Source organism: Microcebus murinus, chromosome 23 (genome assembly GCF_040939455.1).
Source record: "Microcebus murinus isolate Inina chromosome 23, M.murinus_Inina_mat1.0, whole genome shotgun sequence".
Lineage (NCBI taxonomy): Eukaryota > Metazoa > Chordata > Mammalia > Primates > Cheirogaleidae > Microcebus > Microcebus murinus.
This window is the reverse complement of record NC_134126.1, coordinates 5,409,251-5,434,930: the sequence shown is the minus strand read 5'-3', so window position 1 is coordinate 5,434,930 and position 25,680 is coordinate 5,409,251. Positions and strand designations below refer to the sequence as shown.

General features: G+C 47.4%; 2 long non-coding RNA genes across 2 annotated transcripts; one reads left to right on the top strand and one right to left on the bottom strand.

Moving 5' to 3' along the window:
- Positions 1 to 14,249: 14,249 nt before the first annotated feature.
- LOC109730090 (uncharacterized) lies at positions 14,250 to 25,480 on the top strand. The gene is made up of 3 exons (XR_002222765.2): positions 14,250 to 14,521; positions 21,326 to 21,544; positions 23,538 to 25,480. It is a non-coding gene; the product is annotated as an uncharacterized LOC109730090 (long non-coding RNA).
- LOC142863875 (uncharacterized) lies at positions 19,412 to 21,369 on the bottom strand. Its single transcript, XR_012914518.1, has 2 exons — positions 21,282 to 21,369; positions 19,412 to 20,693 (listed from the first exon to the last, which is right to left on the bottom strand). It is a non-coding gene; the product is annotated as an uncharacterized LOC142863875 (long non-coding RNA).
- Positions 25,481 to 25,680: the final 200 nt, after the last annotated feature.

The following is a 25,680-nucleotide window of genomic DNA, read 5'->3' as shown; positions in this document are numbered from 1 at the left end:
GACCCTGGCTAGCCAGAAAATAAACCTCCTCTTGTGTGATTGCATCCTCGATGTCTGCTCTTCTGTCCGGTGGGGCTGTGGAAGGTCGGTCCCTAACAGCAGACCCTGAGGAAAGGACTCGGGCGTTAGCCATTTATTTGAAAGTGACCCCAGAAAGCACCGGCGGGGAGGGAAGAGGGGGGAGAGGAGCGAGTCCGCGCAGGCCCGCGACGGACGGGGCGGACGGGGCCGGCTCGCCGGGTCGCCCCGGAGGGGAGGCCGGGAGCTCGCGTGCTCCGCTGCCGCTGAGGGCCGCCCTCGGCCGTGGGCAGCGACTCTTCCGAGGGTCCGGCAGGCTCGGGAGCGGGAGCGGGAGCCTCCGACGCAGAGCGGCGGCCGAGACGGGCCTGCAACCCGCGCGCCTCTCAGTCTGGGAGGCTCCGGCTCCCTTCTCCACCATAAAGTTGCCTTTTGGCAGAAATCAGAGCGACTGCCTTATAGGAGGTCCCAATTCGTATTTTGGTCTGATTGTTTCTTCTTCACTTTGTATTTTGGCATGATTCTCTGTTCTCCACACTCTCTGCAAACTGGCTGCCAGGTGTAGACGCTTGATCAGACTCGGGCTAAGTGCGCTGGCAGACCCCTTCGCTGGAGAGTCCGCGCGACTCGCGGCCGCTCCCCGGCCCGCGGCACCCGGCACCCAGGCACCCAGGCCCGCGGCACCCAGGCCCGCGGCACCCCGGCCCGCGGCACCCGGCACCCAGGCCCGCGGCACCCGGCACCCAGGCACACCAGGCCCGCGGCACTCGGGCCCGCGGCACCCGGCACCCAGGCACCCAGGCCCGCGGCACCCGGCACCCAGGCACCCAGGCACCCAGGCCCGCGGCACCCAGGCACCCGGCACCCAGGCCCGCGACACCCGGCACCCAGGCACCCAGGCCCGCGGCACCCGGCACCCAGGCACCCGGCACCCAGGCCCGCGACACCCGGCACCCAGGCACACCAGGCCCGCGGCACCCAGGCCCGTGGCACCCGGCACCCAGGCACCCAGGCCCGCGGCACCCAGGCACCCGCCACCCAGGCCCGCGACACCCGGCACCCAGGCACCCAGGCCCGCGGCACCCGGCACCCAGGCACCCAGGCCCGCGACACCCGGCACCCAGGCACCCAGGCCCGCGGCACCCAGGCACCCAGGCCCGCGGCACCCAGGGACCCGGCACCCAGGCCCGCGACACCCGGCACCCAGGCACCCAGGCCCGCGGCACCCAGGCACCCGGCACCCAGGCCCGCGACACCCGGCACCCAGGCCCGCGGCACCCGGCACCCAGGCACCCAGGCCCGCGGCACCCGGCACCCAGGCACCCAGCGCGGCGCGGAGACCGGGCGAGGCGCTGGCGGCCAGCGCGCTCTGACAGCAGGCTCTTCACTCACGGGAGAGAAATAGCCGCATGGCCGGATTCCCGTGAGAATTGAATAGCATAATCAAAGCACCCAGTGCAACTCATGAGCACAGTAGGCCCACATTAATGAAAAGTGCACTGTGTCTGGAATACGTACAATGAGAAAAGAAAGAAGGAACTACACTTGCATGTACCTTGACAGGGGACAGAATTTTAAGCTGAGTTTTAAGAACAGATAAGGCCGGCGCCGTGACTCACCACTGTAATCGTAGCACTCTGGGAGGCCGAGATGGGAGGTTAGTTTGATGTCAGGAGTTCAAAACCAGCCTAAGCAAGAGTGAGACCCCGTCTCTACTAAAAATAAAACTAAATTAGATGGGCGACTAAAAATAGAATAAAAATTAGCCGGGCATGGTGGCGCATGCCTGTAGTCCCAGCTACTCGGGAGGCTGAGGCAGGAGGATCACTTGAGCCCAGGAGTTGGAGGCTGCTGTGAGCGAGGCTGATGCCACGGCACTCACTCTAGCCTGGGCAACTGAGTGAGACTCTGTCCCCCCAAAAAAGAAAAAAAGAAAAGAAAAGAAAAAGGAGCTCTGATCACCAACTTGTGCTCGCGCCCGGTCACAGATCTGAGGACGGCACCGCTCTTGTGTGTGTTGTCTCCCTGTCCTCTTGCCCTGCTGCCTTCCGCCAAGAGCCTGGGTGCTCACTAGTGACTTCGTTTCAGGAATGCCTATGACTGAACGACGCCACCCGTCATGACGCCGGAGCTGACGGGACGTCCCTGTCCCCTGGGACGGAGCCCCGGGTGGCGAGGGCCGCGGAGGTGGGGACGCCGTCCCGTCCGGCCGCCGTCTCTGCGGGTCCCACGGTGGCCCCTGGCCGCGGCAGCGGGCGCAGAGAGCCCTGCAGATCCGAGGGAGGGAGGACGAAGCAGGCACTTCCTCCCCTCCCCTCCCGGGGCTGCCTCTGGCTGGCTGCAGCCCGAGACCTGCCGCAGGTCCTGCCGCAATCTCTCCAAGGCCCTCTCTTTTCAGGTTCCTGCGACAGCCCTCTCACTTTCCACCTCGGGCCTAAGGATGGGAGCAGCCCAAGTGTTCCTTCCTGTTGCCCTCACCCGAGCTGTTTATAAACAGCCCCTCACTACACCCCTCAGCTCGCCCTGCTGTGAGTGTGCGCGTCTGTCCTGCTGCGCCGCGACTGCTGGAATGACGCTGGGGTTCACGCGCAGGTGCACCGCAGAACACGGGAATCAACGGCAGGGGACTGGCCGGGGTCCTCCCTCTCTCAACAGGTATTCACCAGCACCTGCTGTGTCTTGCCGCAGGCAGCATCGCAGCAGCAAGGAGGAGCGAGGTCCTAGCCCTCAACTGTCTCCATTGTGGGAGACAAACAGTAAACAAATAAACAAATAAATGAGGCAACTTCAGATTGTTAAGGAGGTGAGAGCAGAGGAGCTGAGCCCAGTTCAGGTAGGTTGTGTATAGAAGGCCCAACTGAGGAAATGACAGAAAGGACACTGAGAAGGTGCAATCAACAATGCTGACTATTGATTAAATGTGGAAAATAAAGGAGAAAAAGGAATCAAGATAATCTCAAGATTTCTATCTGTGCAACTAGGAGAAAATAGCACCACCCGGTTTACAGTGGACGTGGAATAGGTCTGTACTCTCTGGCAAGGGCTGCAAACTACAAATATGTCCTTCTCCCTCCTTTTGTAAATAAAATGTTATTGAAATACAGCCACAGTCATTTATTTACATCTTGTCTGTGGTCGCTGTCACTCTACAACGGCAGAACTGTGCAGTTTCAACAGATGATATGCCGGCAAAGCTGGACACATTTACTATCTGGCCCTTTCCAGGAAAGTTTGCTGACCCCTTCTCCATGGCCTCTGGACATAGCATCGTAACTCATGAGGAACTGAGGGATAGTCCATTTCTCTAAGAAGATTCTGGTAGCTAGAGACAGTCTGCTTAGGTGACCTGTCATGCCTGTGAGCGGCTCGGAGGAAAACTCACACGCAGGCTTAACCAATAAACGGGGAGTGGGGTAATTCCATTTTCCCACCCCTCAAGTAAACTCGCCCAAGAACTCTACTGAAATAACCACAGTTAATAACAATGTATTGCATATTTCAAAACTGCTAAAGAATAGATATTTAGTTCCCCCCACAGAAAAATACCGGTAAGTTGGTTAGGTGAAAGTTAATTAGCTTGATTGAATCTTTCTATAACATAGACATAGATCAGAGCATCATTGTACCCCATAATATACACGATCATTGCCAATTAAAAATAGGTAATTAAAAATGTATATTTCAAAAACGAAAGAAAGAAAGAAACGCTGTGTTCCTGACGAGGAAGCGCAGGAAAGCAGGCCCGGCCGCCGGCGCAGGCCTGAGCAACCTGCGGCCTCCGGGCCCCACCCGCGCTGTTGGCTCCAGCGCTGACCACACGCGATCTGCCGCACCTGCGTCAGAGACAGGATGGGACCCGAGAGTCCTCCCGCCCGCCTCGCCGCCCCCGAGGGGCTCCTGCCACTGTCTGCAAGTTACGACTCGCTTGAGGCTTTAGCTTCCAGAGAAGGAGCAAGACTATCTGAATTTGGTCCCAGCTGTAGGCAAATCTGTTGAGACACTGTGCCATCTGCAAAGTAACTTGTTGCAAAGCTGAATTAACATTAACTCCAAGGACAGCTGATGTTTGAAATAATATAAAGCATTTTATTTCAAAATAAGACTGTGTCCACTGGATTATCCCTGCTCCTATTTTAAGACTTGAATCTAATAAGCAGCACAGGCTGCTCTGCCATCATTTGCTTAGCCCTGTGTCACTGCTTGTTTGTATCTATTTTTCTGTGTTACTATTTTTGGCTATCCTTTTAGCCACAGGATTGAGTCTGAGGATGATAAATCGTGGTTTAAGTTTATTCTCAAAGGGTGACGACCAAAACAACATTCTCCTATTTAAAGAGCACTCGAATATGCTTAGCTAATTGCCAATTTTGAGCAACCTAAAAAAATGTCAAATTTATAAGATTCTAGTCATAATGTTCATAGTATAAACCCTAGTATAAATTCATAAATATCAGAGCAAAATGCTATAGAGATTGGTAGCCAAGTGACAGAACACTAGATTTAGATATCAAGTGACCTGAGCATGAACTTGAGCTTGGCCCCTTACTTTGTTCTACCTGGGACAAGTCACTTAACCTCTTTATCATGAAGCTTCTTATTTGGAAAAGGAACGAATTGATTGGTTCAAAGAAGTACCTTCCAGTATTAAAAACCTATGAGTCTCTGTCTGTTCTAGTTTAATCACTCACTTTATAAATGCAGAAACTGACACAAAGGTGAAATCTAAGAAAGCTAGTGATATAGTTGAGTTTGGAATCAGTCTTTTAATATTTGTTTTAAAGTAAGAGAGTGTGTGTGTTCTAAAGAGCTCAAAATCATAGAAATGCACTACCCTGGCCCGGGGCCTATCTTGATGTGAATTTCTGTTCTTGGGCTAGAAGTAACCGCAGAGATCACACGGCATCACCCTGCCCGGTTCACAAGCAAGAACCTGTGGGTGGGCAAGCTGGGAGGGGGGCTGAGGGCGCAGCTCAGCCTGCAGGGCCTCCGAGCGCCGGCCGGCCGCGTGCTCTGTGTTGGCTCTCAGCGCAAGTGGGATTTCTCAAATTTTCTTAGTCATGAATGACTTATGAAAAAAGCTAGTGATTAAATGTCATTTGTTGAGTTTTCTCTAATTAAAAATCATTTTCTTGAAGTCATTAACTGCTTAATATAATGAGTTTATTGTGGAATTATTTTAATTTTACTTTAGAAATAAGGATTATACCAATTTCCTTAACCTCAGAAGTCTTGGAATGGAAAATTCTGCTTGTGGAACTATAATACATATTTATTGGATAATTTTAAAATAAAATTGCACTTTTATTTCATTTTATTTTATTTATTTATTATTATTTTTTGAGACAGAGTCTTACTCCGTTTTCCGGACTAGAGTGCGGTGGCGTCAGCCTAGCTCACAGCAACCTCAAAAAACTCCTGGGCTCAAGCGATCCTCCTGCCTTAGCCTCCCAAGTAGCTGGGACTACAGGCATGTGCCACCATGCCTGGCTAATTTTTAGTTGTCCAGCTAATTTCTTTCTTTCTTTCTTTCTTTTTTTTTAATAGAGATGGGGTCTCACTCTTGCTCAGGCTGGTCTCAAACTCCTGACCTCTAGTCATCCTCCTGCCTCGGCCTCCCAGAGTGCTAGGATTGCAGACGTGAGCTACCATGCCTGGCCTTAAAATTGTACTTTTAAATAGCACTAGTCTTCATCACATGAGATATTTCAGTAAGAACACAACCACAGTAAATTCTATTGTTCTGAAATGCAGATGTACTTTTACAAATTTCATTTAATGGCAAAGTCAATCCTATAACCAAACAATATTAATCCAGCCTATTTATTTAGGGTACTTTGGTCCTGTGTATAATTAAATCAAAATGTTGCTGCCCTGCAAATAAATTAAATGTTCAAAAGATGATTAGTTAAATATATTATGACACATTCATAAAGCAGAAGACTATCCATTTAAAGATATGTTTTAGAAAAAATGTTTATAATAGATGGAAATAATCATTATTTATTTTTTAAAAGGATTACAAACTCTCATGATCCCATTTTGTATGTCCATGTGTATAAAATTCTAAAAATGAGTTACATTAGAAATATCAAGTCAATTTTGAGCAAAGTGTTTCAATATTTTTAACATGATACTGGTTTTCTCCTTTGATCTGGAACAATTCATTTCTGTCATTCTCCCTCCCCCACTTCCCTTCCACCTACTCCACAAAAGCCACCATTTCCTTTGTCCTCATCAGAATTCATACAGTTTTAAAACTGTATCATTCCATTTCTTTTTACTCTTAATATTAAAGCTTCATGGTTCAATTACAATAAGAAAATCTGGGAGTCTAAAACAGATTTGTCTCTGGCTTGTTTTTCTACTTAATGAGGAAGTATGCTGGTCTGATACTATAAAATGATTCAATATGAATCAATTTTCAAAATACCATAAATCATAGATATTGCAACTTCAAAGCCAATGCTATTTCCTTGTATAACTGGAAACTAGGAAACCTCCACACACTCTGTCTCAATTCCTGACCCCTGAGGCTGTTTGTGCTCAAGAACCGCCACTGCCTGGCTTAGGTTCACAGAGGATGGCGTGGGGACCCCTTCCCTGCCCGGAAGAGCTGTTGGCCTACAGCAAGGAAAAGAAACGGCAGCGCTTGGGCGTCTTCTCGGTAACTGCACGGAGAAGGCTTTGCCTAAGGCTCTGGTTTTTTGGGTAGGTGGCCTTGGTGCCCAACCTGGGTCCAGGAATGTGAAGCATGGACAGTGACCTTGACCTGCATAAGGATGTAAGGCTCCATGGGTGCCGGTCTTGCTCCTCCCAGATCCACTTTACTGAGCTCATACACCCATTGCCCAGCTGCTAGCAGTGTTGGTTCACAGCCAGGCCCCCTTTCCGAGCCTCTGCTCACTAGGGTTGAGCCCAGGAGCTAGGTGTCCCTCTCCTCCCACCAGAGCCCACAGCCCACGTCTACACTGACTACAAGAGTGTGGCCTCCGTACTTCAAGGAGACGAGCTGCAATGTGGTTTTATGCTCAGAGCTTACCCCACACACACAGGCTCTGCGTTCCAGGGAGCCCGACCTAAGACAGGTATTTTGGCCGGAGGAAGAGAAGTCATTCCTCCTAGGTATCTGGGTTCATAGCTGAGAGGGAACTGCGAGTCTGAGTCCTGAGCATATCTGTCTGTGGGCCTCACTAGTTAACTGCTGACGGTGAACACGATCGCCCTTTTGTCCGGCAGACTGGAGGGGCGTGGGCCTGGCTCTGGAGTGCCGAAGGGCAGCCTGCAGAGTCTGGTGGAACCGCCCCCAGCACCGGCTGTGAGCGACTCTGGTCACCTGCTGCAGGGTGGCTCCCCTGGAGGAAGGGCTGGGAGCTACTGAAGGAGGCGGTGGGCAAGATGCTGTGTGTAGTGAAGCATTTCTCAGACGCAGCAATCTGAACGCTGCTCTCATCCCCCTCTGGAAGGCATTTCGCTTCCCGCAGCGCGTGTGTAAATGGCGCCCCCGACCGTGCCCTGCGCCCTCCGGCCCGCGTCGGCGCAAACACGTCCTGCCGCGGAGACGCTCCTCTCTCCAGCTTCAGACCGCCCTGCTGCTTATGCACTTCGCATGTCTCAGCAAGCATCGTTCCTCATGTCCCTAGTTATGTCCCTTCTCGCCAACTCCTTTAAAAAGTCCTCAAAGATAAGGGCGAAGCCTTACACAGAATCCCCCTAAATGTTATGCTCATAATAGACACCGTGTAAATATTTATTCATGACGTTGACATGTATATTTACTGCGTTAAAGGTGCAAAATGATATGTCTTCATGTGGATAATAGGCTTTTGTGGGGTACTGCTAATTAAGATCTTTTCCTGCCCTGAGAGATTACCAAATGATTGCAGGGATCAAAGAAGAGTTAGTGTTTTGTTGAAAGCAGAGTTAAGTTTCAAGAGGGCTCTGCTTGCAGAAATGAGAGAAAATGACCTGGTTTGACACCCTTTACTCACAGAGATACAAGAGGGAACTCTAGTGCCTCCAAACAGGGCTTCTCAGGGGAGGAAGGTAGTATTTGTAAGCAGAGGCCATCTTCCTCCATTGACATCTTTTTTCACTGCTTTCTGTCTCAAAAACTGTGAGCTAAGTTTCAGAAGACTCGCCTTTGACGTTCTTGTGATGCGGGAAATGTCAGGCGCTGGGCTGGGGCCACTTGCTGCCTCCCCGTGGCTCCTCATCCACCTGGGCTGGGCTGTGCTCTGCAGGCCGGTTGGAGGGCACGCTGCTGGGCCCAGCCGGCTGTAGTGCCCGAGATCCTGATTGGGTAATTTTTGAATCCCACTGTTGCTGATTGGATGTTAAAGCTTGGAGTTGATTGGACGCTTTTTGAGCCCTACCAAAGGTATAAAGGCCAAAGGAGACCAAGGAAGGAGGGTCAGAAGATCAGAAAACATGAAGAGAGCTGTGACACTTGCTGGGCTGAGCCTGCTGTGGAAGAATAAAGACTGTTCTCCAACTTTTCTGTGCCGCTTGGTTGTTTCCCTTATCAAGAGCTGTACGTTGCTGTGACACTTCGGCAACTGAAAGATGGTGAGAAATGGTACTCTGTTTGCCAATTAGGTGTTGTCTGAGCCACCAGACTGGTCAATCTGCCCAAGGGCTACTAGAGTACAGGGAGAATCAGCATGGCAGAGAGGGACCAAGTCATCCCCGGGGTGCACAAGGTGGTGCTCGCCTGTGCCCTCAGCCTCCAGAGTGGAGGCCACAGGGGGCATTATTAGAGACCTGGTCAACCGACAGCTCCCGCCCGCCCCGGCTAATGTTGCAGGAAACTGTCATCCCTACTAGCGACCGGCCAGAAGTGGTTGCCACGTCCCGGGGGAGATGAACATTACTTAGAAAAGCTCCTTCCGGTTGAGTTCCTCACCAGCAGGGTTGGGAGGGGCCTGCACCTGCCCACCCGCGTCTGCGGACAAGGAGGCAGAGTGACCGTGGGGAACAACAGAAGGCAAAGGCGTCTTCCCACCACGGACCAGGCTGTGCCATGGCGTCCACGGAGCGGTCTCGCCCGTCTCAGGCCTGACCCCGAGGAACTCAGGGAAAGGGAGGCGAGCACCCGCTGGCGCGAGGCTGAATTCACACGCGGTAAGACGGTCGCGTCGTCAGCAGGGCTGGCCACGCGACGAGCTCGGCCGTGCCAAAGGGAAGTGTGAGGCGCGCTGGGTCAAAAGGCAGGACACGTCGCCCTGAGAAGCGCTGAAATGGAAGCTTCTTTCTTTCGTCCACGGGCTCGCTCAGCCTGTGGTTCGCTACGAGTGTCACGCTCCCCTGGCGCCGGGCAACAGGGAGCGAGTCGGCCCGGAGGCCCCTGACCGCAAATGCAGGCGCACGCGCGCGGCCCCCCGCCCCGCCAGGCAGTGGCCGGGTCGGCAGCCTCAGCCCGCGGGGCCCCCCGGGGTCCGGCAGCCTCAGCCCGCGGGCTCCCCCGGGGTCCGGCAGCCTCAGCCCGCGGGGCCCCCAGGGTCCGGCAGCCTCAGCCCGCGGGCCCCCCGCCCCCCTCCCCGGGGTCCGGCAGCCTCAGCCCGTGGGCTCCCAGGAGTCCGGCAGCCTCAGCCCGCGGGGCCCCCCGGGGTCCGGCAGCCTCAGCCCGTGGGCTCCCAGGAGTCCGGCAGCCTCAGCCCGCGGGCCCCCCCCCCGGGGTCCAGCAGCCTCAGCCCGCGGGCTCCCCAGGGTCCGGCAGCCTCAGCCCGCGGGCTCCCCAGGGTCCGGCAGCCTCAGCCCGCGGGCTCCCCCGGGGTCCGGCAGCCTCAGCCCGCGGGCTCCCCAGGGTCCGGCAGCCTCAGCCCGCGGGGCCCCCAGGAGTCCGGCAGCCTCAGCCCGCGGGCTCCCCAGGGTCCGGCAGCCTCAGCCCGCGGGCTCCCCCGGGGTCCGGCAGCCTCAGCCCGCGGGCTCCCCAGGGTAAGGCAGCCTCAGCCCGCGGGCTCCCCAGGGTAAGGCAGCCTCAGCCCGCGGGCTCCCCAGGGTAAGGCAGCCTCAGCCCGCGGGCCCCCAGGGTAAGGCAGCCTCAGCCCGGCCGCAGAGCCGCCCGCCAAACAGGCGAGCGCGAGCCGGGCAGGGACCTCGGCCGCCCTTCCTGCCCCGGCCCTGCGCCCGTGCTGCGTTTTAGCCTTAAGCAGGTTACCTGGCCCTTTCCTGCCTCACGCTGTTCATCATATAAGACTGAGGATTTAAAAAAGCAATGAGTATAAACTGGACATTACCCTCCTCCTCAAAAATCTAGGCAGACGCCCCGCCAGGATGTCAGGAGTGGGGCATTCTATAATTGAGTGTAATTTAGTAATTCTCCTAAAGTTCAGATTGCCTGGCCCTAATAGATAATTTTTTCCAGGAGTGCTGATTGCTAAGATTTAGTCTCATCCTCTTATACGAGAATACACTGTTTACCCATCAAGGAGGTTTTGGGTTGGGGCCCAGAAGTGCTTGTGACTAGCCAGAAAAGGACCTTAAAAGGGCAGGAACAGAGAGCCCAGGAGATAGATAAAATCAGAATTCTAACCAATGAAACACCCTAACAATGTCCAGGGACGCATAAGGCAAGGCACTAGTATTAACATTTTGTAAATATAAATATGGTGCACTTTGTAATGTAAAAAAAATCTGCAGTACAGGGTTGTTCTTATAAGAAGGATTTTCTCTTTTTGCTTTATAGAGTATTCAATAGATAAATTTATCTAAAGGACATTCTGAATATACTCAAGCACGTGCACCATAGAAACCCAACAGATGCTAGAGAAAGGAAGCAGAACGTTTTAACCCATGTGTTTGAGTCACAGATGATCATAAACAAAAACCAAAACTTATTCAATGCCTTTTTAAGAGTTTGAAGAAACCTTGTAAAATACATAGGGCAAGCCCATTATTCTATACTTGTGGCTATTTAGGTTTAGTAAGGGCTAGCAACTTGCCCAAATTAGGGACAGAAGCAGCTGTAACTGGGTATGCTGCCTCTGGAGACAGTGCCCGGCCGCTGCCCTGAGGGCTGTCAGTCGATGCAGGCCATCGTTTGGCATATAATTGTTAAATGTATACATAAATTATATATGTATTAATATGTCTTAGAGTTGTGAATGTTTTATATATTAGATTAATATATACATGGTATCCATATGTTTTCTTTTCTATTTGTTTTTACATAATATATATGGCAAAGAAATATATGTTTTTCCTATCTGTAGATTTGTAGGAATATATATTCAGTCAGCACTCCATATCCATGGGTTCAACCAACTACAGATCAAAAACATTTGAAAGAAAATTGCACCTATACATGTACAGACATTTTTTCCTTGTCACTATTCCCTAAACAATACAGTATAACAACTATTTATATAGCATTTGTATTGTGTTAGACATTGTAAGTCATATAGAAATCACTTAAAATATATAGGAGGAGATGCATAGGTTACATGCAAAAACTATCCCATTTTATATCAGGGATTTGCGTGTTCATGGATTTTGGTATTCAAAGGAGGTCCTGGAACCAATACCCTATAGAGACCTATAGATAGCCTATAGATGAGGGGACAACTATGTACTACTTGTATACTATATTGAGTAATATAGATATACAGGTACCAGGTCATTAAGTACATACGAACTAATTTATCTCTGAGTGCCCAAAGCACTTAGCGGAGCAACTTGCACATATGACATACTCGATCAACTTTAAGACACGAGGAAATTGAAGGCAGTCCTCCTTCACACCCAGTGAGCCCGAGTCGCCCCTGGAAGGCGCCGGCGCAAGCCCAGAGGCTGCCAGGCCCCGCCAGGCTCCGCCGCGCGGTGAGCTCTGGGAGATGGAAATCAGGGACGCTGAAGGTCATGGTTATTGTCACAAGGCGTGTGAGTGGTGGGACTGGAGTAAAATAGTGTAGCTCTTCTTCATTAGGAGCACAGTTTATCATTTGGAACTTTTTATTCAAAGATAGTCTTCGTTCTCTTTTCTTAGGAAAGTGTTATCTTCCCCAACTAAATTGTGATCTCCCTAAGGACAGACATGAAGGCTTCTCTCGCTTCGTGCAGCCGCTTGGGCGTCCCTCCCACCGGGCATTTACACTCACTTGTCCACAGTAGTAATTAACAAAGAGGTTATTATGAAGCTCGGAGAGCATGATGGCTCTAAAACATTCCACTGAAAGGTGGAGTCTAACTCTCTCCTTGAATGCAAGTGGCCTCAGCGAGCCGCTTCTAAAGAACTTGAGGCAGCAAGGGTGTGAGCGTGTTTTCTGAGGCTGGGGCAGAAAAAGGGGACACAGCTGTGGCCTGGTGCGCACTCTCTCTCTCAAGACACACGTCTTAAAAGTCTTTTTGATATGCAAGAAGTACGGCTACCTGAGGCCACCACCCTAGAAAGAGCACATGCAAAGACAGATACAGAGAGAGATGCCCAAGGAGCCCCACAGCCCAGGCTCCAGCTGTTTGAGTCATCCCGGCCTCGCCCACGAGAGATAAATGAAACGATGATGCCAGAGCCAGTCTTTGAGACCTGCCGGCTGAAGCTGAGGGGAGCAGAGCCTTCTCCCAGGTGTCATGGCGAAATCCTGACCCACAGAAACCAGGAGCAAAATATAGGGTAGTTTTATGCCACTAACTTTTGAGGATATTTTGTTATATAGTGTAAGATAATTAAAATAAACAATAACTTGCCCAAAATTACACCACTAGTAAATAACAATATTAATAATTAGACGTTGGTTTACTGTTCTCACCACTGCATTATAAATTCTTTCTGGGAAATGCACAAAATTAAAATTTTTATTAAAACTAATTTATTACTTTTATTAAAACTATTTATGTCTCAGAAGGCATTGTGTTATACAGGGCCTAAAGACTTAAGTTCTGTTTTAATTCTATCATTAACTATCTTTTTAATACTTTATTGTTTACTCTGAGCTGGCTTTTGTGCTTAGCACTATACACATATTATCTAAAGACATGTGCCCTAGGAATTCCTTGCTGATATAAGAAGGATTTAACTGTCAACAGGTGACAACACCTCGAGAAAGTTAACACTACTGTTACCCACACTTTACAAAACAGAAAACTGAGGTATAAAGAGGTTAAGTTCTCTAAAGTCACACACCAGAACCAGAAATGTAATCCAAGTATGCCTGGCTCTTGCTCAGCTACATGCTTCCTCTAGTTTTGATCTCAGCCCATCCAAGTAAGTTCTCTGAAGCTCAGTTTGATCATTGTAAAGTGCAGTGATTATAAATACTCTACCTGCAGCATAGATAGGAACACATCCTCAATTTGTTTATGAACTTTAAGGGGCCAAAGGCCTGATCTTTTTAAATTGACATCTCTTAGCATAGTACCTGGTATGACAGCGGGTCCCCGAAGTGTGATGTTGATTCATTCAGTCTCACTTTCCCTGAGCACCTACAGCAGGCGTCATCAAACTATGGCCCACTGGCCACATGCGGGTGTTTTTGCCCGTTTGTTTTTTTACTTCAAAATAAGATATGTGCAGTGTGCATAGGAATTTGTTCATAGCTTTTTTTAAACTGTAGTCTGGCCCTCCAACAGTCTGAGGGACAGTGAACTGGCCCCCTGTTTAAAAAGTTTGAGGACCCCTGACCTACAATGAGCTGAGCCAAGCACTGGAACCTCAAGGAATAATTAAACATAGTCCTTGCCCTCAAGAGTTCTGAGTTTGGTACAAGTAGGAAGTATGAAAATGAACACTTTATAATATAACTTGGGCTATAATAGAAATCTGAACAAATTTTTGTGGGATTCCAGGGGGTTGGACGTTTGGGGAGATGGGATGTGGGAGGGCTCCTCAGAGGAGCCGACATGTGAGTCAAGTTTTTGAAGATCAAATAGAAGTTCCTAGGCAGAGAAGTGGCATGGGGAAAGGTGTCCCAGGGATGAGGTGCTCCAGGTGGAGAGAACAAGATTATATAATGATAATTATAAAATTAATAATATCACCAAAAAATAAAAATAAAAAGCATCTTAAGTTTCTGATGAAGCCTTTATTCAAAAAAAAAAAAAAAAAAAAAAAACCAGAGCAGCTGATCTCAAAATTTGATCTTTGGGGACCTGGGGGTTCTCCCCCAGAGTTGTGCTCTTTGTATATGTTTTTAATATCATTTACAGGAGGAAACGGCAGCTTGCGTTCACTCGTCTCTTGGGAGAGAGGCGATGCCTTTTATTAGACTCTCAGACTGATCCAGGACTCAGAAAAGGTCACGAGCCACTGTTCTAGAGTATAAATAGAAGCAGAAGAGTTGTGAAATAGCATCTTCACCAATAACCCAACTGAAACATAAACCTGCTGCCTGTGCTAGCATACCCCCGGAACCAGTGTGAGCCCCCGGAACCAGTGTGAGCCCCCGGAACCAGTGTGAGCTCTGTGCGCGAAGGGGGGGACCATTTCCCTGCAACTTCACGCAGCTCTTGGTCTGAATTCCTGCACCTCCTACAATTCTGATCCAGATTTAACCACTCGGCATTTACCACAGTGAGTCTAAACTCTGGTCCTCATTCTCATCCTTGCAGTATTTAAAGGCAGGTATTATGCTTTCCCCTCCTCCTAATTCCTTTCACCTTCTCAAAAAAGATCCTCACGAGAGCACAGTGTACTCTGTACGTCACCAGGTCTGCAGGGAGGGGCTGTTACTGTCCTCCTTACTGGCCCCTTGCGTGTATTAATACAACCTAAAATTTAATTTTATTTAACAAATCTATGAGTGTGAACCCGGTATTCTAGCATTTTAGGAATTAAAATCTGGCATTTCCCCAAATTCCTCACTACCTAGACACCAAATAAATGAATAAATGCAAGTTAAAAGAGTTTGAGAATTTAGGATAAGCAAAGGGAGCTGTAATAAATAAGGAAATTGCTGTTTTATTCTCACATTCCCCAAGTCAAAAAATAAAATAGATAGAAAGGAAATATGTACTGTCAGATTCTGGCTGGAGATGAGGAAGTGAGGATTTTCACAGAAGCAAATAAGAAAGAACTGCCCACGAGTCATTTTCATATTTAGTAATTTTTAAAAAGGAATCTCTCCCAGGACATCCCCCCCCCCACACACACACACGCACGCATTTACTTTAAAACCACCACCACCACCGTCACTGCCATAATAGAACATAGTACTGAAGAACTTAAATGTATCAGTTTGGGGAGTAGACAGAATTCTCTTAGCTGGGAAATAAAAAATAAGAGATTGACATACTTTATGGGCAACAAATTTAACAATACTGTGCCTGAAATAAACTTTTATCAATAATAATGATGTCTCCTAGAAAACATATTTTAATTATAAATCAACATACACTCAAGATTCCGTTCAATTATACCTTTAACTGAACTGTCCTACCTTATTTTTCCTTTTTTGGTAGATTTTCTCTTTCTGCTTCTCTTTCCATTTCTCTGGTATGACAAGAAATTGAAGAATATCACAAGTATTTGACCACCTTTTGCTTCACGTAACTGTGCCTTGTGTGTTTTCCCCATTACAGGCAAAAAGGGATTGGCACACAGTGTTTCCCACTGACGTCGTTTTGCTGGTGGATTGAATTGTTTAGTTGGCCTGTTGCCAAAAGTGTGTTCCACACCGGAAATCTCAGTGCCATCGCTCAGGACTGGAGCGCAGAGGAGGCCACCGTGCTCTGTGGCCGTAGCCACCTGGCAACTCCAGCGAGGACACTCACAGCAGCTCTAAGGTGTGGGTTTATATGCTTTTAAAAATATATCTGGAAAGAAACACAAGAACATTGATTCCTTCTAAGACAGGGAATCTGGTGGCTGGGGACAGCATTTAAGTCCTTTTATGTCTTTGGAGTTTTTTGCCCTGTGAATACATTAACTCTTCAAAATTAAATTAAATTAAAAGCATATAAACCCACACCTTAGGAGCTGGTGAATTCAGTTATGTCAGAAGTGGTGGCAAACTTAGAGCTCCAACGCAGTGGGAGGGTGGTTAGGAAGGTGTGGGATGGGCGTGTTCACCTGGAACAGGAACAGGACAATAAACCAGTCTGCTGGACACCGTGAGGGCGCAAGGGAAGTTCCTGGGTAAGTTAGCGGTTGAGAATTTAAAGTGAAAGCAGTCGGTCTGTTCGTGTGCTTTTTCCGCCATGTGCATGTGTATTTGGGGTGAAGTGCTGAATGTAACTGGGCAGTTTGAGGGATGCAGACGCCAGTGCGGCAGAGTAAATGGCCCCAGGATTCCCTGAGCCCTGGGGTGCAAGCCTCGCCTTAGTGTGGCCGGGCCTGGGACACGATGGGATGTCTCCCGCGGCGATGGTATCGTATACTATGTAGCGAGAGATTTGCCAGTCCCTCATCAAAAGGGGATTGTTCTGGATGGGCCTGACCTAATCAAACAAGCCTTCACAAAAGGCTTAGGCCTTGTCTGAGCTCAGACACTCCTGCTGGCCTCGCGGGAGCAGGCCAGTGTGGTTCCGCAGCGACCGTCAGGAGAGCGTGGAGGAAGACTGCATCTTGGCTGGTGCAGTGTCGTGGGCCCTGAGAAGCCTTGGCTAAGGTGCGCTTGGACCCCTGACCCATGGAAACTGTATAAGCATACATAGGTGTTGTTTTATTGCTTTGTTTTTGAGACAGAGTCTCACTCTGTTGCCCGGGCTAGAGTGCTGTGGCATCAGCCTAGCTCACAGCAACCTCCAACTCCTGGGCTCAAGCAATCCTCCTGCCTCAGCCTCCCAAGTAGCTGGGACTACAGGCACGCGCCACCATGCCCGGCTAATTTTTTCTATATATTTTTAGTTGGCCAATTAATTTCTTTCTATATTTAGTAGAGATGGCGTCTCGCTCTTGCTCAGGCTGGTTTTGAACTCCTGACCTTGAGTGATCACCCACCTTAGCCTCCCAGAGTGCTAGGATTACAGGCGTGAGCCACCGTGTCTGCCCATAGGTGTTTTTTTAAGCCACTCAGTCTGTGATGATTTGTTACTGGGCATAGAAAACTAATACAGAGGGAGAAAGAGGGAAGGAGTGAGGGTAGACAAAGATGGATCATAATGAAGGATTACAGAAACCAGGCTGAGGTAGGAGGGAAGTGGGAAAGTGAGGAAGGTAGGGAGGATCACTACATTTACTCTTCAGATATTTGTGGAGTATCTAAGACACACTAGATACTGTGCTAGGAGAGAGCTCCAAGGAAATGGTGCCCTCTGCTTGCTGAGGCAGAACTAGCTAGCATGATACTGTGGGAATTCGTACTGGCTTGAACAACAAGCTCCACAAGGCTGTGAAGGTGTGTGTCTGCAACCCAGTGTGATCTGGAACCACAAAAGATGGGAGTCCCTTCCTGGGAGAGGCAGATCTTGTGCCATGGCACTAGCCAGAATGCTAGGGGTTTGCGGCCTCCGTGAAGGGCTGTGGGCTCAGACGCTAAAGCCCCAGGAAAGCTCACCTGTTTGAGTAGATGCCCCTACCCTGAGGACCGGTTTCTGTGAGCTCCCACAGAGGAAGGGCTCCTTGCAAAGGTCCTGAAGCACAAGACAGGAAGAACGGCACTTCTAAAAACCGGCTGGAATGCACACAGGGGAAAAGAGGCATCCCATGGAGCTAGAAGGAGAATCAGGAGATTGACTCCATACTCGAAAAGGAGAAGCTCTACATACTTGGAGAGGGCAAAGCCCACTTAGTGCGACCACAGGGCAGGAATCATGTTTTGAAACCTTTAATTAAAAGATTAGGCACCAAAGTAGGCCGGGCGCGGTGGCTCACGCCTGTAATCCTAGCTCTCTGGGAGGCCGAGGCGGGCGGATTGCTCGAGGTCAGGAGTTCGAAACCAGCCTGAGCAAGAGCGAGACCCCGTCTCTACTATAAATAGAAAGAAATTAATTGGCCAACTAATATATACAAAAAATTAGCCGGGCATGGTGGCACATGCCTGTAGTCCCAGCTACTTGGGAGGCTGAGGCAGGAGGATTGCTTGAGCCCAGGAGTTTGAGGTTGCTGTGAGCTAGGCTGATGCCACGGCACTCACTCTAGCCTGGGCAACAAAGCGAGACTCTGTCTCAAAAAAAAAAAAAAAAAAAAAAAAGATTAGGCACCAAAGTGATTTTTAAATGACAACTAATCTTTTTAAAATGTTCTCAACTTAAAATGAATTACTAGCTCCAGGCCGGGCGCGGTGGCTCACGCCTGTAATCCAGCACTCTGGGAGGCTGAGGTGGGCGGATTGCTTGAGGTCAGGAGTTTGAAACCAGCTTGAGCAAGAGCAAGACCCCGTCTCTACTAAAAATAGAAAGAAGTTAATTGACTAACTAAAAATATATATACAAAAAATTAGCCAGGCATGGTGGCGCATGCCTGTAGTCCCAGCTACTCGGGAGGCTGAGGCAGGAGGATCGCTTGAGCCCAGGAGTTTGAGGTTGCTGTGAGCTAGGCTGATGCCACGGCACTCACTCTAGCCTGGGCAACAAAGTAAGACTCTGTCTCAAAAAATAAATAAAACAAAATGAATTACTAGCTCCATTGTGCACTGTTTCTCCTTTCAGCCTTACATCCCCAACAGCGGTGCATAAGGTTTCCTTTTTCTCCATATCCTTGTTTTCTGTTTTTTTGATAATAGCCATTCTAAAAGCTATAAAATGATATCTCATTGTGATCATAATGATATATTTTTCTTTTTAAAAAATTATTTTTAATTATTATGGGTCTATAATAGCTGTACATATTTTTATTTCAGAATATTACAGGGGTACAAATGTTTTAGTTATATGCATTACTTTTGTACTGCTTGAGACAAAGTTACACATGTACAGAATAATTTTTTTTACATTATCTGTCTCTCCACAATAACTAAGCTCACTGATGGCAGGGACTTTGTATTAAGTGTTGTGTCCTACATGGCTAAAATATTACCTGACACAATAAACTTTCATTGTATAGCATTATTATTTTAGAAATAAGAAACTAACACTTAAGATGTGTTTTCGTTTTCAATTGCTGATGCAACACATTGCCACAATTAGTGGCTTAAAACATTATCAGCAGAGCCATGTTTCTTCTGCAGGTTTCAGGGGAGAATTTGTTGCTTTGCTGCCTTCATTCCTTGGCTTATGGCCCCTTCCTCCACCTTCAGTGCACATCATTCCAAACTGATTTCAGTGTCCCATCTCCTTTTTCTGACTCCGATTCTTCCTTCATCCCTCTCATGAGGACCCCATTATGACACTGAGTCCAACTAGATAATCCAGGATATCCTGTCTCAAGGCCTTAACTTAATCATATCTGTAATACACAGACCCTCTTGCCATGAGAGGCAACATATTTACACACCCCAGGGACCAGGGCATGGACTCATGAAGGTGGGCGTTATTCTGCCTACCATGGGATGTTTAATTCACTTGTTCATCATCAATTGCCTAGTTAGTGGCAAATTTGAGCATTTTTAATTCCATAGTGCAAATTCTATGTCTGGTGCTGTCCTTTAAAAGCACACATACTGCCTCTCTTCCAGTCCTAGCAAAGCTGAGCAGTAGAAGTCTGGGCCTGGAACGGTTCTAAGACCCCAAGAAAGACCCAAGTGTTGTGGGGATGGTTCTTTTATCCATCAAGGTATGTTTACAGTATGTTACAAGCAAGCCCTATCACTCCAGAAAAGAGTCTAATATGTAGAGTCTCCTGTAAATGTGCAAATGATACACACTCACATAGATGTTACAAGGTTTGCTGAAGGTTGCTCTTACAACTGTGAACCATAAGACAGCACAGTCATACTGAGAGTACCTGACGGCTTCTGAGCAGTATTAATATTTCCTAGATATAGTCCCATGTTCATTATTTCATTTCACTCTTACTACAACCACAAATGATAGGTATTATCATTTTTGTTGAAGAAATTGATGATTTGATTTTCAAGCAGAGGTACACATAAAAAAAAAAAAGAAATTGGTGTTTATAGGTGTTGGGTGAATTACCATATCACTTCAAGCAAAGAGAGGGGAGTCCAAGACTGATCTGCCTGCCTCCAAAGCCTATATTCTTTCCTAGAGACTCAAATACCTTCCAGAGCAGAGGAGAGATTTCCTGCTGAACTCTTCAGTTATTACCAATAAATATAGGAAAAAGTTGAAATGTGGGACAGTAGTGAATTGCTTTCTGGGATTTTTTTCTTGGGAACTTCAAAGGAGAGACAGCAACTTATGTAGGTTTTGTAAATTACAGAATCCTGTCACCCACCGTGTGGGTTAGCATCGTGCCAGGAACACCATAAATGCTCATTAAATACTTGGTGAAGGTTATTGAATAAATTTAGATACAAATTTGCAAACTTAGATATTTAGAATTAGATATTTTTCATTGCTTCTACAAGATTACATGGGATTTAGCTGGGGAAAGAGACGATAAGCCCAGATAGTACACTCATAGCAGGATTCCTAAGCAGCAGGGAGGATGCTGTCATTGCAGTGTCCACACCCCATGGAATCACGGTTTTTGAAGTAGTTGCAGGGTGGAAACCACCATTGCACATATCCACCAGGTAAAGCTTTGAAATCCTTAAACCCTTACCAGTTTAGTCTCCGAACCTCTTCCCTCACCACTCTTCATTTATTTGCGCATGGAACTAACATATGTTAAATCCCTGCAATAAGCCAGGCTCTGCACTGATTTCGTGGGATTTAAAGATGATTAGGAGCCAGTCCCTGCCCTAAAGAAGGCAAAAACACAAAAACAGAAGATATACAAAATAAAGACATTAAGGTATTATAGGGGATACGCACATTTTACCATATACAGTGGGAAGCTCAAAAACAGGATGGTAAATTCTACCTGAAGAGAGGTAACAGTGGGGTCAGGAAAGGGTTCAGAGAAGCAAGCCTTTAAGGAATGTTTAGGTGCTCTCGAATTTGGGGGAAAGGGCAAAGGATAGGGGAGAAATGGAGATATTTCCAGATAGAGGAAATAACATGAGCAAGGGTGCAGAGATACTGAGCTATGTTTTACAGAAACTGAAAACAGGTTGATTTAGTAGCTACTTTTCATTTGAGAACATGAAAATGGTCACCAGTCAAAAACATAGTTCAATTTAACACAGCAGGCATTTATTGGTACCGCCACTTCTGCAATTTGTACTTGCTTTGGCTATGGGTAATTCTACCAAACTGCCCAGGCCTGCCTGCCTCTAGGCAAGCTCACATCAGGGTTTTCTGCCTCAGAAGCTTCAGGGCTGTGGCTGGGTGAGTCTCCATTCCGTGCCCGGTCAAGGAATCAGTCCCCCCCTCGCTCTCTTACCCACCTGCAGCAGCCTTCATTTTCTTCCTCCTTTTGTCTCCTCTGCAGCCCCACCTCCACTCTGTCTCTTCAGTGGAACCTTCCAAGTAGCTAACGTGAGCCTAGCTGCCCGTTCACGTTCACACGAGAGCCAATAGAACTAATCGAGGTAGCAGTAGAAAAACAAGCAGAGATTTGAGCCATCATTAAGCTAAACCAAAACACAGAGCCTCTGGGGATTGTGTGTGCCTTTCCTGTGCTCACAGACCTTAGAAATGAGGATGTAAGGTAAGTAATTAAGGGATAATTAAGGGAATTCTTGAACCTTGCATACTTTTCCCCATCTTGTATTTATTTTTGTACCCATCAATTAATGTACACAAAGAGAAGTACACAATAGGGAAATCCTCTACGAAAACTCATATCAACAGATGATTAAAATTTTAACTTGATTTACTTTTACATCTGCATCGCAAGCTTATTGAAGGATAAGTATCTTGGAAATACAGTATTTCCAAGTCTAAATGTCAAAAGCCAGTTCAAAAATAGCCCACTGGCGTGTTTTCCTCAAGCAAAGCAAATCCTCCTCCAAGTCCAACATATCAGGGATGTGCAAAGTTTAAAACAAGGACAGAAAACTCTACAATAAATCCCGGAATATTGGCAGGGCTATAAAAGATTTATGATCAGCTATGGATTATGAGATTCTATTTCCAGCACATTCCTCCCAAACAACAGGACTTTCTGCATTTGCAAAGAGCTATCCTAGATAGTCATCAAAAAGTAAATATCATGAGTAAAGATGTTCAAAAATAGAAGTGTAGTTTTAAAAACACTAATCATGAAAAAGTTCAAGCTATTTGTATTTCACTTCCAGTTTTCCTTTTTTTCTATTCAACTCTCATATTTCTATGTATCTCTGAGAAGCATGATTTCACTTCAGTTTAGATATCATCACTATATCTTAGAGTCAGAAGGGATTTTCAGTGTCATTTAATCCAACCCTTTCATTTCACACTTGACCAGTCTGGCAAATTGTGTGCAGCACCTGCTAAGAGGCAGTGTGCTGGGGCTGCAAGAGAGAGACTAGCTGGAAAATGCATCATTCCTTGAGTCATTTGGCAAAAATTATTTCATTTCTGCCTTAAAGAAGTTTTATATTTATTTGAGGAGACTGATAATGTATACCTATAGATTAAGGCAAAAAAGCATAACGACAAAAAAACTGATCCAAACCAAGTGTAATACAGAGACTGAAGAAGTGATTTTGACCAGTGGAATGTTGGAAGGCTATCTCAGGTAATAAGATTTAGACTAGATTTGAAGAATGGATATATTTTCACTAGATATCAGTGCAATATAATATGCAGTTATTTTCCATGGATAGAGTAGTGTGGATAAAGATTCATGAATTGTAAAGAACGTGTATGTCCCAAGAGTTCTGAAACCTGATTTGGCAAAACCATAGGCGGAGAAGTCATTAGGACTTGCTAATGCTGGAGTTTAGCAGGAGAGAACCTCAGCCTCAACAAATAAGGCCACTATTATTCTCTCATGTAAAAGAAGTCCAGAGGTAGTACTTCCAGAACACGTTAATTCAGTGGTTTATCAAATTCATCAGGGAAACTTGTTTTTTTCCATTTTTCACTATTTTGCCATTTTCACCACACTGGGTTGAATCTCTCCTCATATCACGGCTGGCTCTGCAGTCTTGGCCTTCCTGCAGGCACCATGGCATCCTGTATGAGAAGAGAGGCTGCTCCATCCCTGGGTCTCCTACTGGTAATGAGGAGACCTTTTCCAGAAGCTCTCTAGGGGATTTGCCATTGGCTAGAACTAGATCATATACTCACCCCTAAACCAGTCTCTGAAGAGGGAAGAGGATTACCAAAACTAAGCAGTATTTTATCCTTGAATCACAGAGGAACTGAACATTCAAGCAAAGTCAGGACTTTGTTAACAAAGAGAAAAGGAGACTGGCTTTTGAGTAGGCTACTCACAGTACTAAGTAACCACTGCATTCCCTCAACCCTGTTCCGGGAGAAGGTAAAGCAAAGGCCATCTCTTCTGACTGAGAACAATGGCTGCTCTGGAGCCTCTTGGCAGCAGCAGGCCAGTTTGATGGGGTGTGGGCCGTGGACCTTCACGTCCTGCTCAAATCTCTATGCAGGAAGGTGCAGAAGGAGGAGAGGCCCTGGGGGGGCGGGTAGTTCAAGGTTACGAGTCTTTAAAGAAGTCTGTACACTTAAGGAGTTCTCAAAGCAATTTATTATTTTCGCAGTCACTTTATTCATGGCACGACTGAGAGCGCTCAGCGCCCCGCGCCGCGCGTCATCGGCGCCCAGCAATCTTCGTGATCCTGTTCCCACATTGTCATTTTCGTGAGGAAATGATGATGCGTTGTAAAACCACATCTTCTTTTTTTTTCAGCCACTGTTTTTCACTTTATGATAAGAGAAAATTAAACACAAAAACAGAATGAGTCACTGCATTGCCGCCACTTCTTTTCCTTTCCTGTTTTCTCACTGGAGGCTGCCGTGAAGGTCACTTCTGGACTCACTAGGTTCTCAAATCAGGCTTAGATAAAAGCACTGAGATGTTTTGTCCTTTATTTGACAAATATTTGTTTCAGACATTATGCCAGAGAATAAAAATCCAAATAAAACACAGCCGTGCAGTCTGTCTAGGCAGCTATAAAAACGATGAAATGAAAGTACATTGGCAGGGAAAGACGCTCCCACTAAAGGAAAATATATGTCCACAGCACTGTTTACTTTTGGGGTGTGTGTGTGTCTCAGTCCTTTGGTGCTGCTACGAAGGAACACCTGAAGCTGGGCAGCTGAGGGAGAAGGGCTGGCGGGCGGCCGGGCGGGCGCGGCCTGGCCCCTCGTGGCCGCAGAGGCCGCGGGAGGCGGCAGGCCCGAGGTGAGGTGCGGCTCTTCTTGACAGCAGGCTCTTAAGCCCCTGCAGGAACTAACGGAGTAAGAACTTCTCACCTCCACACGCAGGGAGGGGATGGATCTGCCTCCATGACCCAAACACCTCCCGTGAGGAACCACCTCAAACACTGGAGATCAAATTTATTTTTCTTTTTTTCTTTTTAGTAGAGATGGGGTCTCGCTCTTGCTCAAGCTGGTCTTGAAATCCTGAGCTCCAGCTATCCTCCTCCTTGGCCTCCAGAGGGTGCTGGGATGTCAGTCGCGAGCCACTGCGCCTGGCTGGGGATCCAATTTCATCATGAGGTTTGATGGGGTCAAGTAGCCAACCCATAGCAGCACGCATATAGACCCATCAGGATTTTTGTGTCCATTATTCATAAATATACATAGATCCATTGAGGGTGGGGAGTGCTATCTTAAACATATAAATAAAAACCATTGCCTATAGTCCTTCTGTCTTCTAAGGGTTGATGTGGGAGTGGCAGAGAGTGGTTTAGAAGGTGGTCTCAGTTGCAAAATTCACACCAGTGGGAGAATACATCTCTGTCCTACTTTCTTTTGCCAATACAAACCTATACAAGAGGAGTCTTGCCTAAGAGTTTAATCAGGTTAAAAGAAAGATTATAATTTCAAAACTGAGAGTAGATGACTTCTGCCTAATATATTTTTACTTTCCAGCAAGGTACATTAATTGCATAACAAAAAATCTGAAATGATATAGTTTCTATCTTCAAGGAACTTTTCTAGAAAATAATATATAGATAAAATATTGCCACACAATATTATAACAGGCATTACAAGGGCGATTTTATGTTCATGTGAGTGTGTGTGTCTGTGTGTGCGTGTGTGTGTGTGTGTGTGTGTGTAAGCAGAGGAAGACATCAATCACTACCTCTGCTCAGAGCAACCCAGGAGGGCTTCCCCTAGAAGTTGGTCTTTGAATTGGGTTTTAAATGCAAAGTCCTGGGCCAGGCGCAGTGGCTCATGCCTGTAATCCTAGCACTCTGGGAGGCCGAGGCGGGTGGATTACTCAAGGTCAAGAGTTCGAAACCAGCCTGAGCAAGAGTGAGACCCCGTCTCTACTATAAATAGAAAGAAATTAATTGGCCAACTAATATATATAGAAAAAATTAGCCGGGCATGGTGGCGTGTGCCTGTAGTCCCAGCTACTCGGGAGGCTGAGGCAGGAGGATTGCTTGAGCCCAGGAGTTTGAGGTTGCTGTGAGCTAGGCTGACGCCATGGCACTCGCTCTAGCCTGGGCAACAAAGCGAGACTCTGTCTCAAAAATAAATAAATAAATAAATAAAAATGCAAAGTCCCTCAAGGAATAAACAGTACATGTTAAAGCACAAAGACAATACAGTGGGCCAGGCCTCAGAGGCACGCGTGTGCATGTGTGGGGGTGAGAGCACACGGGTCGGGGGTGTAAGTGGTCAGAAGAAGAGGCTGTAACAGTAAATGGGAGCCAGATAACGACAACACAC